The following is a 12,246-nucleotide window of genomic DNA, read 5'->3' on the forward strand; positions in this document are numbered from 1 at the left end:
CTTCAATTGGAGTCTCCTTTCTCTGCTTTCTCTTAACTACTATAGCCAAGATTCTCTGTAAATTCCTTTCCTTAACCTTTCTTTTTCTCATCTCTTTTTCATATTCTACTTTTCTCTTTCTCTGTTCTTTTTCTCCCTGTTATGGTTGACTTCCTCAGCAACCTACACTCAATCTTTTAATGACTTATCCTGCAGTCCCTCTAGCCTCTGCAGCTTTTTCCTGGTATCTACTAGCCTGATTTATAAAGGACACAGTGTGTACTGACAGAATGCCTCTATGACCCATTCTAGAAAGGCTGTGGGCAACTCATCTGATCCCTGTTTAGCCTCACATGCCTTGGTCAAAATTCGGGGGGGAGGGGGCCTGAGTTGGCCACCTTGAGATCTGGCATTGAAATCTGCTGCTAGGCTTTTAGGTGCCCCTTCTGCCACATTAAAGTCCCAGTCAGATCTGGTCAGAAGAAACTCTCTGTGGATGACAGCCTGGTCAATTGATGGTGCCACCATGTCTGAGGGAACATTCTTTCTTTTCAGTATCCTCCCTTATTCCTGATGGCTAGAACCTACAAGGGTCTGGGAATAGAAAGGCTTTTATGGGGGGCGGGGCGGGGGTTCTCTACTAGATTCACCCAAGTAACTATATAGGACAATTGGTGTAGGTGTCCGAGGGATCCTGGCCTAAAGACTCTTTCCTCTACTGCTTTGATCACATGTATGAAGGTCCCTAGAGGTGGCTACCCTACTCTGAAGGTGGGCCATTTCAAAAAGCAAAGAGTAACTAACTTGGCCTTCTTTATTACAAATCAGTATTTGCACCAAACGGAGTCCTATTCTTTTATCTCTCTGACTCAGGGCAGCCTATAATTTTTCACAGCAGGTGGCCTGCCACTAAACCATTTGTCCTAGAGGTACCAGAGCCTGAGTCACGTGACTTGTCTCAGAGATACTCACTCACATTTTTAAAAAATAAAAAATGTACAACTATAATTCTCAGGTGAGTAATCTTAAATTTCTAGTGAATTTTTGCCCAAAATTGGTGCGCCACCTGAAATGGGTGATAATTTGAAATGCTCTGTGCTACCTGGACCACCATGTTCTCCCACCACAGGTGGCCAGTGGCCAAGGTCCCTGCAAACAGCCAGTGGGAAGCCACTTGCAGGGACAGTTGGGGCTTCGGGGACCCCTGTGTAAACTGGTGCTGCAGAGTCTGGTGACGCTGTTGCTGTCTCTACATGACTCCAGTCAGGATGCTGCTGAGGTCAGTGTTCTGTCCCATAACTGTCTCATCCAGTTCTTCCCTTCCTACCTTGTGGCCTCACTTAAAGTTTCATGCTAGGGACAAGAACCTCAAGGACCTTTAGGCCCAGGTCTTCCCTTGGCTGCTATACTGAGCACCTCACCCTGGGCCTTGCCAACCTTTTCTGACGTCCTTCCCTTTCTTTGCACCAATTGCCATCTCCTGGACCCCTTACCCTGCTTGCTTCCTCCATTCAAGAGCCCAGAGTGGACACTAGCCCTCTGTGATCAGGCCCTTCAATGGGGCCTGTAGGAAGAGATGGTTACTGTGGCTCACTATGACAGCCGTGAGGCTCTCAGCCATGTCTGCCACCGCCTGATTAGTAGAGAAAGCACCAGGTTCTAATCAGCTGCTGATTTGTCATAGGAGTCTATAGTCCACTCTCCTTCAAAACAGAGCCTCCACCTGAGCTAAACATGACCACCATGTTCCTATGAGGCCAGTTCATGTTACCTGTTCCAGCCCCTTGTCCATGAAGGACTGAAGGTTTTGTCCAGTCATGAGCATTTGTGTTCTTAGGTTCATTGATATCCAAGTCATGTTCAACATTTCCAGAGTCAGACCCAGGGCCACCTGCAGAGCCCACAGGATACCTTGTGCAGGGCAGTCACTGTGCTAATAGGTCAGGCCAGCTCACCCACTTAGTGTTCTGAGAGCTGGGACAGCATTTTCTAGGGCTGGGCAGACTATCTCACTGTTTTTCTTTGGTGTAGCTTTCTGCACCGCACAATCGTCTCGCCAGCAAGAACGCACGCGGACACCAGGATTCTTCTGCAGCAACGTTTATTGCGATGTGAAGAGGAAGACCCTGGGCCCCGAAAAGGCACTGCTTATATACCCCTGGAGCGGTGTGTTCATATCTGATTGGCTGCTTGCTCAGGAACGCATATTATGCCCCGGGATGGGCCATGATTTGGCGTGATTTTACCATAGCACATGTGCGGTTTATTTGTTTACTTGGAGGAGCACCGGATGCCGGTGCCATCTTGTAATGACGAATGCTGTCAGCACAAGCCGCGGCTTTCCACATCTCCCCCTTTTTGTTTTATTAAGATCGAACTGCCCTTGGCCTGTCTAGCGCAGTACCAATCATGACTCAAACTCAAGCCTGATCAAGCAAATTCCATCTTGGGGGAATAAGCGATCAAGGACTGATAGTTTAAGACAGTCTCCCTTACGCTACCAGGTGCAATGGAAACAAGTCCTCTGGGTGCAAGGGTGAGGGGAAACAGAGAGAGATGCAAACACCCATCCCTGTGCAATGGAGCCACCTCCCAGGGGTGCAAGGGCTGTTTGCCTCAAATTCAGGTACCACAGCTACACAGACAAGGACCAGCCAGGCCAAGACTCCTCACTGACCCAGTGCAATGGGCAAATCCCTTGGGGTGCAACAGCTGAGGAATCTGTCTACTGGCTATTTCTTTAACATGGTTAACCAATTTTCAGGAGATGAGCCTTGTTCTAGGGCTGTAAGTGCTTGGGTAATAACGACCTTGTCACGTTTTTGTTGAGCTCTGAGCTTGCAAACCAACCAAAGCATGAACACTAATCCACAACATAGGGCTGTACCAAACAGGCCTACTCCCACCCACTTTTTAAAGAAAGAGAAAGCTGAAGAGATCCAGGAGGAGAGTCCCTCAGTCAGGGACAAATCCACGCGTGTCGAGTTGATGGCCACCACAGCCACTCTCAATTTTTTGAGTGTCTCATTGAAGTTTTCTGACCAATTTCCTGCAAGATATTGAGACAATTTCCTGGACAGATTAGCTGCATAATGTCTGACCGGTATGGGTTTTGGAAAGGCAGATAATATGGCCCATCGTTGTTCCCCCGATATACTAGGAACCTGTATTCCTTGGATCAGCACGAGGGCTGTCATCAGAGTTTGGAGGGTCCGCCTGGGTGTCATCTTCTAATATCGCTAGTCGTCGCGTAAGTCGCTCTGGTAGCCAAAATGGGTTGTCTTCTTCCTGCAGAAAACCACAAACCGCTCCCCTGGATCTTATTAAAATAGGATCTGGGCCTTTCCATTGTCCGGTCAAGACACCCTTCCATTTGACCATCACTTTTGGTCTGTCAGGCTCTAAACAGTGACGGTCAGCTGCCGTGTGGCCTTGACTGTCCAAATTTAAAAAATTAAGGGTAAAAAGTGCTATAGAAACGGTGACTCGTAGCACTGAGGATAGAGCCTCCTCGACTCCCCCTTTTTGTTTTATTATATAAGACTTAAGAGTGTGATGAGCCCATTCTATAATGCCTTGTCCTTGAGGGTTATAAGGGAGACCCGTCAGATGGGTCACCTCCATTTGGCGACAAAATTGTCCAAACTTTTGAGAAGTGTAAGCTGGTCCATTATCAGTCTTGAGAATTTTAGGCTTCCCCCAGGCACTCCATGCCTCAAGGCAATGTTGGATAACATGGGCTGCCTTTTCTCCGGCCAATGGAGAAGCAAATATAATTCCGGAACAAGTATCAATGGAAACATGTAAATATTGCAATTAAAGAGAAGTCCTAGGGTCTTAACAAGGTCTTTTTTTTTTGGGAGGGGGTTGGGTTTTCGAGACAGGGTTTCTCTGTGTAGCCCTGGCTGTCCTGGAACTCACTCTGTAGACCAGGCTAGCCTCGAACTCTCGAACTCAGAAATCCCCCTGCCTCTGCCTCCCAAGTGCTGGGATTGAAGGCGTGCGCCACCACTGCCCAGCTTTCGATTTTGCAGCGGCGGCCACTCATCTGGATGGTATCTTTCCTCCTCATAGCGGGCTGTCCCTTCGTCTAAGTCCTCCCCCTCAAAGGAAGTTAGCTCTTCTGACTCAGAGCCACCAAGCCCCGCTCCTTTACCAGATAAAGAGATTTTCTTTCTGAGGCTCTATCTCCTTTTCTACATCTCTCTCCCAGGGCGTCCTTTCCCTTATCTCTCACTTCCGCGGATCGAGCGTCCTTGGAAGGGTCTTTTTTCTTAGGCATGCTTTTCTGAGCTCCTAAGCGCTTATCCCACTCTGTTTCTGACATGTTGTCTTTCAACTCCTCTAGCACTCCCTGGCCCGCCGCTACAGTCGAGTGGCATTTCTCATCCTGTAAAACCAGAAGGAAGAGAACGAATGCCACTAGCACAATAGCGAGTGGCCTTGTTGGAGGAAGTGTGCCACTGTGGGGGTGGGCTTTGAGACCCTCCTCCTAGCTGCCTGGAAACATTTGCCCCTGGCTTTCTTTGGCTGAAGATGTAGAACTCTCAGCTCCTCCAGTGCCATGCCTGCCTGGATGCTGCCATGTTTCCTTCCTGCCTTCCTTGATGATAATGCATTGAACCTCTTTACCTGTAAACCAGCCTCAACTAAATGTTGTCCTTTATAAGAGTTCTTGGTCATGGTGTCTCTTTATAGCAGTAAAACCCTAGCTAAGACAGAAGTTGATATGACACACTAGGGTATTACTGTGATAGGGCCGACCATGTTTTTGTTTGGAGGAATCTGGATTTGGAGACTTTGGGTTTGGGAAGCAATGGAATGCTTTAAGTGGGGTTTGATGGACTGTCCGAGTAGAACTATGGAAGACATTGGTGCTGAGGATGATTTAACTGTGCAGACCTGGCCTGATAGATTTTAATGGAAAAGAATGTTAGGATATGGCCTAGAAACTGTTTTTGAGATATTTTGGTGAAGAATGCATTTTTTTTTCTTTTGCCATTTTCTGAAGACAATGACAGAGTAGTTCATCCACCAGAAACAGAGTTAACACTTTTTCAGCGTACCCTGGAGACTCCACTCAGACTGCAAATCAAGTCTTTTCAAATAAAAAGAATCAAAATAATCTCTTATACCATATCAGATTATAGTGTAGTTAACTAGAAATCAATAATATGAAAAGTACAGAAACTCCATAAATACAGGGAGACCTAACAACACACCTTTCAATGACTATTGTTTCCCCAAAGATATCAGGAAAGAAATGAGAAAGTTTCTAGAATTAAGTAAAAATGAAAGCACAAGTTACCAGAGTGACTAGGTTACAGGTACATGTGTGTGCGGGTATAATGTATGTTATTTTAAATCTTAAGAAACACAAAGTATCCTTTTCCAAGCATCTGCCAAGATGGCTGAAGCTGAGCAGAAGAAGAAGCGGACCTTCTGCAAGTGCTAATTCACCTATCATGGCATGGACCTCGACCAACTGCTGGACATGTCCTGTGAGCAGCTGATGCAGTTGTACAGCGCCCACCAGAGACAGTGCCTGAACCCAGGCCTGCAGAGGAAGCAGCACTCACTGATCAAGCCCTTGAGAAAGGCCAAGAAGGAGGCACCACCCATGGAGAAGCCTGAGGTGGTGAAGACCCACTTGAGGGACATGATCATTCTGTGTGAGCTGGTCAGCAGCATGGTGGGCGTGTACAACGGCAAGACTTTCAACCAGGTGGAAATCAAACCAGATATGATTAGACACTGCCTGGGCGAGTTCTCCATCACCTACAAGCCTGTGAAGCTTCGTCGGCCCAGTATTGGTGCCACCCACTCCTCCCAAATCATCCCTCTCAAGTAGCCAAGGCCAATAAAGAATTTTTTTTTTTTTGGGGTCCGGGTACAGGAGTTGGGAGAAAGAAAGAAACACAAAACAAATAAGATTCAAAGGGGGAAATGCACTCACTTTAACTCCAAAACCAAAAAGTATCTTGATGAAGAAAACACTAGGAGATGAAAAAGTCTCCCGTGCTCATGGGTGGGCTGTATCAGCACATGGAAAAGGCTGCATTGCTGAAAGCAGTGTATAGAGTCAACACAATTTCCATCAACTATATAGTGACATTCTGTTAGAAATAGTAATTGAGAAATTCACATGTAAGTCCAAAACACGCCGAAATAGCTTGAGGAATTCTTTTTTAAGATTTACTTTTTAAAATATATTTTATATATATGCGTACACTGTAGCTCTCTTGAGAAACATCAGAAGAACGCATCCAATCCCATTACAGATGGTTGTGAGCCACCATGTGGTTGCTGGGAACTGAAGCAGGACCTCTGGAAAAGCAATCAGTGCTCTTAAATTTCAGGGCCTTCTCTCCAGCCATAGCTGGAGGAATTCTTAGCAGTGCTGGGTGAATGACACGACTGGATCCTCAGCTTCAGTTCTGAGCCACTGTAACTGACCCATAGACCAATGGTGTGGAAGGAGGACCCAGCAGGACACACACAGGGACATACACCTCATTTTTGATAAAACTTCCAGAAGCATATACTGGGGTGGTGGGGAAGACAGCCCCTTTAACAAAAACACCTTTAAAATGAACCAAAGACCACAGTGTAAGGCTTGAAGGTTTGAAAATCTGAGATGAAGACAGGTCAAGACACAGGCAGAGACAAGGATTTTCTGACAGGACTCCCACAGCACAGGGGACAACCCGAAGACTGGACAAATTACATGCAACTAAAATACTCTTTCTGTTTAGCAAAACAAAAAATCACAAGGGTGGAGACACGACTTAAACAATGGAAAAATGTATTTGCCTACTGCACATCAGCTAGCAGATTAAAGAGCTGTGAATTTTATGCTACAAAATATTAAATCATCCAATGAATAAATTACTACTGTGGTGGACAGATGGACAGATGGTGGAGGGACAGAGAGATGATGGAGGAACAGTGTGATGATGGAGAGTAAATGCAAGGTATGAAGATAGGAGGGTGTAAAAAGCTTAGAGGATACAAAAATGATTTAAGGAGTACTTGAGAAAGGGAAAGTTCTTCTGATTCTGATCCCTCACTATGTTTCTGCTGTATTAACCTTCAAAAGTTCAAAATTTTAGAATTAACCAAGAGTTCTGATACATTATTAGACTAACTCTGATAAAGCCTTCCACTGTATGATCCACTATTATCAAAGTCAAAAGCTCAAGATTTTAAACTTCCACTGGTTGTTTTCTAAATATAGACTTAAAAGTGTTTCTTATTAAAAAGTTCCTTCTAATCTATATGCATCAAGCCTTCTGGATAGAGGAAAGAAGTCCCTCTTTCACAATCTCTTATCATACTGCAAATCAGGATCAAGGGAGCTCTTGCCCCTTCTGTCTCGCAGAAGGTTTGTCTTCCCTGAGCTCACCTTAAAGATTCTTTATGCTTTTAACCCCAAATCATTTGCCAAGCCACTACAATGACACAAAGGTATGAGTCTACAGTCTTTTCTACAATGTGAGTTTCAGTGTAGATTACAGACAATGATGTCTTAGTCAGGGTTTCTATTCCTGTACAAAACATCCTGACCAAGAAGTAAGTTGTGGAGGAAAGAGTTTATTCAGCTTACACCTCCACATTGCTATTGGTCACCAAAGGAAGTCAGGATAGGAACTCACACAGGACAGGAACTTGGAGGTAGGAGCTGATGTAGAGGCCATAGAGGAGTGCTACTTACTGGTTTGCTCAGCTTTCTGTCTTACCAGCCCAGGAGTGACACCACCCACAATAGACTAGGCCCTCCCCCCTGGGTCACTAATTGAGAAAATGCCTCACAGCTGGATCTCATGAGGCATTTCCACAAAGGAGCCTCCTTTCTCTGTGGTAACTCTAGCTTGTGTCAAGTTGACACATAAAACTAGCCAGTACAAATTATAATACTAACATGTCTAAAACTTACCTCTTGTTTTAAAATATCACAAGCTTTAGTGGCCCTACAAAAGTAGGGGATCATAACATCCTCAAGACTGATAAGTGTAAGACCAGCATGTTCCCCGGGAAACAACAAGCCTGATGGAGACCCAGACAGAGTAACTCCACGAAATGTCTAAAGAACTCCACCCATGGGCTGGAGAGATGGCTCAGCGGTTAAGAGCACTGACTGCTCTTCCAGAGGACCTGAGATCAATTCCAAGGAACCACATGGTGGCTTACTACCATCTGTAAAGGGGTATGATGCCCTCTTCTGGTGTGTATGAAGAGAACAATGGTGGTGTACTCATATGCATAATATAAAGAAATAAATATAAAAAATTAGCAGTATAAAAACAGAACAAAAATTAAAAAAAAAAACTATATAGCATGAAACGCCTCTTGGCTGGCTGACTGTCATTCTAAGTAAATTGTAGTAAGACTGTAGAAAAACAAACCCCGAGGTTCATGCAGACAGGAAACTGGAAACAGTAGAGCCATTCTAGAATGCAAAGGCAATTTTTCAAACGGGTAAATGTAGAGTTACCAGGTGACCTAGCAATTGGACTTTTAGGTGCATATCCAAAGCAAGAGGTCATCCTGGGGTTGTGGCTATCAATGGTGAAATGTTGTTGAAAAAGCAAAAAAGAGATCAAACAGATCAAATGTATACACCAATGTCTATTGTAGTATTTAAAGTTTTAAAAAATGTTTTAGTGTGTGTGTCCACTGTCTGCATGTATGCATGTACAACAAATGTGGGTGCCAGGAACTGAGTCCTGGTCCTTCCTCTGTAAGAGCAGCAAGTGCTCTTAACCCTTCAACCATCTCTACAGGTCTTCATGGTAACATTTTAAAGAATCAAGCAGATAACCCTTAAGTGACCTGAATGTCCATCAATGCATACATAGATTTAAAAAAATAGTAAATCTGTGCAGTATTTTGCCCAGTTATGTTCCCTGTACACACCAGGCAAGAAAGTGCTCTATAAGTAAGCTCTGTCACCAACCCACAGTAGGGTGCCTGCATGACAACTGGGAGGCATGAATACACTTCTAAGCTACATTGCAGAATGTGGATGAACTCTGAAAACATGGCCACAAGCAGAAGAAGGCAGAGGAAAACTATACCAAACCAAACAACCAAACAACCAAACATCCACTCCATTGCTGTGCAAGTTATCCTGTATGAAATCTCGAAAATAATCCAATCAGTTAGTGGTTGCCAGTGACTAAGGGATGAATAAATAGGGAGAAACTCCAAATGGTTTTGGAGTGTTTTTTTCTTTTTTTTTTGTTTTTTGGAGGGCACGGGGTGGGGGAGGGTGTCTGCAATAGTCACAGAGGTTTATTTATCTATGCACTTGTTTAATTAATTTAACTTGCACACAGGGTCTCTTTATGTATCCCCTGCTGGCCTGGAACTCACAAGATAAACAAGACTGGCTTGAGACTCCGAGAGATTCACCTGCCTTTGCCTCCTGAATGCTGGGCTTAAAGGCATGAACCGCCTTGTCTATACATGTTTGAATATACTAGACAACCATAATTATGTGCTTTCAAATGGCTGGAGTATATGTCAATAGAGGTATTTATTTTAAAAGCTCTGGACTCCCAGGGGGCTGTAGAGACACCACAGCAGTTAAGAGCATGCAAACTCTTACAGAGGGTTCAAGATCTGTTCCTAGCACTCACATGGTAGCTAGTATCCAAGTTCCACAGAATCCAGTGTGTTTTCTGCCCTTCATGGGCACTACACACACATGGTACAAGACACACAAGAAGACAAAGCATAAAAGAAAAATAAAGAAAAAATGCTTTGAATAAACCCGGAGTTTAGTAGAAGCACTCAATCTAGCTCCAGGCTCCTCAGGGCCACAGTGTTCTGGTATCAGGTGCTGTGGACCTACCCTCAGCACACAGATCCTCACAAGCAGCCCTCCCAGATCTCTCTTAGGCTTTGGGGCATTGTGTCTTGAGCCCCAGTTTTAAGGTAGGGCTCTTGAGAGTGTCCCTTCTCCCAGGGTTGGCCATGGTAGGAACAGGTTGCTGCCAGGTCCAGGTCCCTTCATTGACATCTCCCAGCTCTTCAGGGATGGGATATTTGCAGCCCATCAAACCTTTGAAGAAATATTGCTAGACAGATCTGTTCTCTACCAGGACCCCAGAAATCAAGAAGCTCATTCATATTCTGACTCTAGAGATGTGCAGGCCCTCTCTATTGGAGGGGCCCATACCTGTGGTGCTAACCTGGTATGGTCTTTCCATGATGAAGACAGGGCACTGGTCTGGATGGGAGCTTGCCTGGTGCAACTCCTTGTTCATAGTTTTGGGACTTTAAAACTAATCTGAAATGGAAAGTTCTGTGTCTGTTGGCTCCTGATTCAGACAAAAGGGAAACATTATATTGTTTTTGACAAAACCCCAGAACCAGTTCATCAGGTAGAGGGTCTGTTGGCATTGTGTAGTTTTTGAGCTCTGATTGAACTCATTTGCTGGTCATGAGTCTCTCTCCTTTCTGGTTTCAGTAGGAGGCTCAAAGGAGCTTAGTGTTCATTATAAATGTATGTGTCCTTGTTTGCTTCAGCTCCCAGATCCCTTACCTCCCCTTCTATATACCAAAGATATCTCCTCACCAGGGACAGCCAATGAAAGCAAAGATTAGAATGCATGAATTTCCTAGGTTAGATTGGCCTATTGGCATTTCTGTGGGGCTATCATCTTCAATCATAATCGCGTGGGAAGGGCCAGCCCTTTGTATGAGGTATCATCTGTGTCCATCTTCAAATGTCGTTGGGATGTATAAGAGAACTATGGGAGAATAGATGTGGGAGTGAGCCAGCAGACAAGCCAGCAAGCAGCTTTCCTCCTTGGTATCTGCCACAGCTTGTGTTCCTGTGCTGATGTAAAGATTAGATGAGAGAAGTAATCTTTCTCTCCACTTGAGAAACTACCAGGTGGCTGAGACTTTCCATTGAGTTCTCAGACAGAGAATTCCAGAAACTCCCTGTCCCAGAAAATGACTCAGCCAAGGTATGGGTGAGACTCCTTATCTCCCCTTCTACAAACCAAAGATAACTCCTCACAAGGGCCTGACATTGAATGCAAAAAACAATGGGCCCCACCAATGAGAGGCAACCAACTCATGCTACCAAATACCTATATTCTGAAGAAGTATTAAACTGGATGTCTTTTTTTTCCGTGGTAGCCTCTGCTCTGATTTAAGGACATCCCCAGCGCCCTGGATCAATCAATAAAACTCTTGCATATTGCATCCATCTCTGTCTCTGTGTCTTTAGAGAGGCACATACTGGTCATAGGAACAGGTGCTCCGAGTCTTACACTGACCTCCTCCAAAGAGGAACTGAGACATACAAGCCAAATAAATCCTTTCCTTCCCACAGCAACAAGAAGAAAACCCAAACAGTATGTGCATGTTGTACGAATTTGTCTCTATATCTGTGTGTACTATGTGGACATGTGTATGTTTACTTGTTCTTGTGTTTGTACCTGTAAGTGTATGTGTTCATGTTTCTACAGGAGCATCTGCAAGCATGTGTATCTGGAAGTATAGATGCTTTTGTGTGTTTATGTGTGCACATTTGCACAGTCCATGCCTTTGAGTGTATCAGTGGGGCTTGTGCCAGGCCAGGGCTGTCCACTGCAGGAAGTGACTCCATCTGACATACCAGGTCTTCAATCTTTCCCTGGTCCTTCTCTAGGCAGCACTGACCCTTATGAACCCTCCTTGTTCCTTATTTCTCCCTCTCCAGTTGGGCGAGCTCTAGGTCAGGGACAAGGACAAGTAGTCTTTGTTTATTTGTTTTGAGGCAGGGTCTTTTTATGTATCCCTGGCTGTTCTGGAGCTCACTATGTAGATCAGGTTGGTCTCAAGTTCATAGAGATCCTGCTGCTTCTGTCTGAGATTAGGTCCATGAGTCACAGCACCCTGCTGGAAGAAGCATTTTGAGTGCAGGGGGATCTTTAGGGTTTTCAGCAGGATGTGATAATCTCTGCTTTACTTCTGTTTTTAATTTTTGGTTTTCAAGAATTTGTATTACACTGTAAGACTCTTGGGGAGCCTTAGCTTATCGGAGACCCTCTTAATGAACCACAGAGAGAAGTTTATCGATGCAAAATCAAGAGGAATTTTAATGATCCAATGAAAGTGGGTTGTCCTACACCGGAGGTGGAGTGGCAATTCCAGGCAGACCATTTTATCAGTTTTTGTATGGTTGAAGGGATAGAATAGAGCAACAATGACTAGGCACAATATGATTGGCTGAACAATGTGACTTTTAAACTGATTGGTCTTTGGGGA

The 12,246-nt window shown here is 44.7% G+C and overlaps 1 pseudogene; it reads left to right on the forward strand.

Annotated features, from left to right (window-relative positions):
- The first annotated feature begins 5,386 nt into the window (after positions 1-5,386).
- LOC114634849 lies at positions 5,387-5,830 on the forward strand (annotated as a pseudogene).
- Positions 5,831-12,246: the final 6,416 nt, after the last annotated feature.

Source organism: Grammomys surdaster, unplaced genomic scaffold (assembly GCF_004785775.1).
Source record: "Grammomys surdaster isolate TR1022 unplaced genomic scaffold, NIH_TR_1.0 1129, whole genome shotgun sequence".
Taxonomy (NCBI): domain Eukaryota; kingdom Metazoa; phylum Chordata; class Mammalia; order Rodentia; family Muridae; genus Grammomys; species Grammomys surdaster.